The sequence below is a fragment of the Ischnura elegans genome, chromosome 4, assembly GCF_921293095.1.
Source record: "Ischnura elegans chromosome 4, ioIscEleg1.1, whole genome shotgun sequence".
Lineage (NCBI taxonomy): Eukaryota > Metazoa > Arthropoda > Insecta > Odonata > Coenagrionidae > Ischnura > Ischnura elegans.
In genome coordinates, this window is record NC_060249.1 from 133,021,474 (window position 1) to 133,026,431 (window position 4,958).

The window sequence follows — 4,958 nt, forward strand, 5'->3', positions numbered from 1 at the left end:
GATTTTGGACGGCCGGTAAAATACCGGCCGATAATTTACCGGTGAAGCGCTGCTTGCACACACGCCGGATTTTCATAGGTCAAAAGATAAGTTGCTTGGTTGTTGAGCTGGCGCAGGGGATCCGCAGTGGCATTGGCCGGTAGCTAACAGACTTGTTACCAGTGCCGGTGCGCGGTCGGTCAGTGTGCAATCTCCCTCAGAGTACTCAGAGTAAGGATAGGGAGAGAGATTTTTGGTTTCTGCGCATGCGGACAACATTGAAAGAGCCGTGGTGGGGGTAGGTCACGTGTCATCGGGGCTTTTTGCTGGAATCTCCTATTTAAATGCATGGGATTTCTGTACGAGGTATGCTATTTTGCAGTGAATTCGGCATAAATATTTTTATGAAGAAGATTCTAGTGCCCTCACGTTGAAGAAGAGATATTGTTCTTATCACGGAAGAATCTTTGGGCCGATACATCGCCTATTTTGTGCCTTAATTAGCTTCAAATATACCGGTAAGATGGTTATGTATTGCTGCGCTTGGAATTGTACGGAATCGTACGTGAAAGGAGGAAAAATTACTTTCCACTCGTAAGTATTTCTTTTTTATGTGTACCATGTGTTTTATTTCTATCCGCTAGAAGTACCCTGCTACAAATATGTTTAAGTATAGTGTTTAGCTACGTTGGTGATGAGATCACATGGTTAACAACGTAAATGTGTGCTTCTGTCCACATCCTTGGTTGCTGATTTTTAAAGCGATTCCACCACTGTTATAAGTCACATACTTTTTAATTGGTAAATATAATTAATGGCTCGTGTTAAAAATGCGTACTCGCTGAACGATGAAATGCGGTAAGTTCTTTCTGTCTAAGAAAATCTTCACGTTGTCGGGAAATCAAATTGTGTGATTGCTTATTTTTGATATGCTTCTATTAGTGCTGGGTATTGAAGGATGCTCAAGACATTTGCTATGAAGCTGCATTATTATATTGTTCCTGTGACTTTCTTCTGAGTGCTTATTTCTGATAAGCTTCTATTAGTGCTGAGTATTGGGGGATGCTCAAGACATTTGCTATGAAGCTGCATTATTATATTGTTCCTGTGACTTTCTTCTGAGTGCTTATTTTTGATATGCTTATATTAGTGCTGAGTATTGGGGGATGCTCAAGACATTTGCTTATTTTTGATATGCTTCTATTAGTGCTGGGTATTGAAGGATGCTAAATACATTTGCTTATTTTTTATATCCTTCTATTAGTGCTGGGTATTGAAGGATGCTCAAGACATTTGCTTTGAAGCTGCATTATTATATTGTACCTGTGACTTTCTTCTGAGTGCTTCTTTCTGATAAGCTTCTATTAGTGCTGGGTATTGAAGGATGCTAAATACATTTGCTTATTTTTGATATCCTTCTATTAGTGCTGGGTATTGAAGGATGCTCAAGACATTTGCTTTGAAGCTGCATTATTATATTGTTCCTGTGACTTTCTTCTGAGTGCTTATTTTTAATATGCTTCTATTAGTGCTGGGTATTAGTGAATACTCATGACATTTGCTTTGAAGATTCAGGGATTTATAAGTGCTTGTGAAAGTTATTTTGAGTTCTCTCAGATGCTCTTTCGCTTCTTTTTTTCCTGAGTGTTGGGGGTTGCTAATGATTTTTGCTTTGAATTTTCATGATTGTGCTAATTGTTTTGAGTGCTCATAGACACTTTTTAATATCCAACCTGAAGTGCCTGCTCCTCTCTCTTCAAGCTTCTTTTAGCGCTGAGTATTGGGGCATGCTCATGGTGTTTGCTTTGAAGCTTCATGATTTTATTTGTGTATATTAATCTTTTTTGAGTGCTCATAGATGCTCTTTCGCTTCTTTTTTTCCTGAGTGTTGGGGGTTGCTAATGATTTTTGCTTTGAATTTTCATGATTGTGCTAATTGTTTTGAGTGCTCATAGACACTTTTTAATATCCAACCTGAAGTGCCTGCTCCTCTCTCTTCAAGCTTCTTTTAGCGCTGAGTATTGGGGAAGCTCATGGCATTTGCTTTGAAGCTGCATTATTATATTGTTCCTGTGACTTTCTTATGAGTACTTAATTTTGATATGCTTCTATTAGTGCTGGGTTTTGAAGGATGCTCAAGACAGAAGAAGCTCTATCAATTTGTGCTCATGCTCTTGTTTTTGAGTGCTAACAGACAATTATACATTTGTATGTCCTTCCTGAAGCACCTTCTATTTTCAAAATGCTTCATTTAGTGCTGATTGTTTGGGGCATCCTCATCTGCTTATGCCTATGTTTTTAATTGTTAATAGACATCCTCTCTCTTTAATATTCACGTTAAAGTGCCCATTCATATTTATACACCCTTCTTTTGTGATGAGCATTTGAGGTAACTCATGACATTGGATTGGAAGCTTCCTTATTATGTCTTGCTTCTGGATTTGTTTTCAAGTACTAATGGACATTGTCTCTCATAAATATCCATTCTTTATTGCTTGTTTCTATTTTTAATGTGCTACTTTTACTGCTGATCATGGGAGGTTGCTCATGACATTTTCTTTGAAGCTGCCGGAATTATTTTATGCTTGTTACTTTTTTATAGTGCTGAAAGACATTCTTTTAATGTCCATTCTGTATTCCTGCTTCTATTTTCAACATTCTTCTTTTGTGCGGAGTATTGGGGATACTCATGACATTTGCTGAAGCTGATGGATTAATTAGTGCTTTTGACCTTGTTTTCGAGTACTGGAAGACACTTTTATGTATCCATCCTGGAGTGCATGCTTATATTTTCAACATGCTTCTTTTTGTGCTGAGCATAGGGGGATAGCCAAGACATTTGCTTTGAAGAGACTTGATTATTTTGTGCTTATGCCCTTCTTTTTGACTGCTGAGAGAGACACTTAAAGATCCATCCTCAAGTTCCTTCTTCTATTTTGAATATGCTTAATTTAGTTCTGATTATTGTGGATGAAAAATCCATCCAGAAGTTCATCTTCTATTTTAACCATGCTTCTTGTAGTGCTGAGTAGTTGGGGTGCTCATTACTTTGGCTTTAACGTTGCCTTATTATATCTTGCTAGTGGATTTTTTTCGAGTGCTGATAGAAATTTTCTCTTAAATATCCATCCTGAAGTGCTTGTTTATATGTTTAATATACTTCTTTAACTGCTGAGTATTGGGGGATGCTCATGACATTTGCTTTGAAGCTGCATAATTCTATTGACCTTGTGACTTAATTTTGAGTGCTTATTTTAAATATGCTTCTGTACCATGGTGCTGAGCACTGGGGGATGCTCATGAAATTTGCTTTGAAGCTGCATCATTATATTGTTCTTGTGCCTTTGTTTTTGAGTGCTTATTTTTAATATGCTTCTTTTAGTGCTGACTATTAGAGGATTATCATGACAATTGCTTGAAGCTGCTCGTTTAATTTGTGTTTAGCCCTAGTTCTTGAGTGCAAAGAGACACTTTTTTAATGATCCATTCTTAAGGGCCTGCTTCTATTTTAAATATGCTTTATGAGGGCCTGTGAATATTGTTTTGAAATCTCATAGACACACTTATGCTTCTTTCAGTGCTGGTTATTGGTTGATGCTCATGATATTTGCTTTGAAGCTTCATGATTTTATAAGTGTGTTTAAATATTGTTTTGAATGCTCATAGAAACAGTTACATATCCAACCTGAAGTGCCTACTTCCATATTTCTTTCACTTCTTTTGTGCTGACAGGCTTTTGGGATGATCATAACACTTGATTTTAAAGTGCCTTTTAGTATTGTTATTGAGCTTAATGTTTTCAGTCCTCATGTATTCAATCCCTTTCCTTATATTGCAGTATTCCGGTGAGGATTATTTCTGTGGACAATGACTGGTAACGGATTTTATTTGGTGTTTTTATTGTTTTATGATTATATATCAAGTATCATTTTTTGTTAACCTTACTTTTCCTATTTTCATTGAACCTTTTTTGGTACATTATTCTTCTGCAATACCTTCCCTACAAGGTATATTATCGCAGACAATTATTTATTCGCTTACTGCATAATTTCTTTCAAATATCAGTATATTGTCTCGACTTACTTAGTACTCACCAGTTATGTTTTTCCTCGCTATGACTCATCATTTTAATTTCCATGCTGTTATTTTTTTAGTCTCGTTCTGTGGCAATTCGATTTCATTATATTCTAACGACCTAAGTCATGGATTTTTAGTGTTGTTAATTTGTGACGGTAGCTTTCAAAGTTGTTTTATTTGTCATCATAGCTTAAAATTATCATAGTCATTTTGCCTTTTTTGAGTTTAACTTCTGAGGACATTAACATGACTTGCCTAATAATAAATTATGCCGTCAAGATTAGAATCATACAGTTTATTGCATTTTTACCTTAGTTGCTTATGTTAGGTCCTTCATGTAGTTGCTTACATACCTATTTGGTTTGATATTAATAATTTTCATAAACATGCCATGAATCATAATGGCTTTAAACAATAAAACATTCAGCATCATACTCTATAACTCTTTTAACATAATCTTTATATGATTATCCATGATGAACTTCTTTTAATATTTCAATTTTTTTGCTTTCAGGGCTGCAGTCAATGAAGTTATGAAGTTGAAATTCTACTTCAGTGAATGAATTACTTTGGAGCTTCTGTGGCTGTCACAAATGTTCATAGCTTGCTTAATGTTTTATATTCTGATGATTGGTTGTTATTTAATAAATGATTTAATGAGTTTTAATTTGTGTTCTCTTTCAAAATAATGCCTCCCTTAATTAACTTAACAAGGTTTTTGTGCATGGTTAATTGCACTTTCCCTGCAATGTTTCCTTAGTTATTTGATTTCTGAATTCATCTAAATCAGTCTGCTTGACCTTTTTCCTATTAATTTTTACTGATGCAAAAATTATTTTCTCTCTCTTTAATGTAATTAATTTGTCATTAATAATTTTTATTAAAAATTTTCTGGTCCTTAA

General features: G+C 35.2%; 1 long non-coding RNA gene across 1 annotated transcript; it reads left to right on the forward strand.

Annotated features, from left to right (window-relative positions):
- The first annotated feature begins 210 nt into the window (after nucleotides 1–210).
- On the forward strand, nucleotides 211–4,723 carry LOC124158071. Its single transcript, XR_006864697.1, has 2 exons — nucleotides 211–573; nucleotides 3,818–4,723. It is a non-coding gene; the product is annotated as an uncharacterized LOC124158071 (long non-coding RNA).
- Nucleotides 4,724–4,958: the final 235 nt, after the last annotated feature.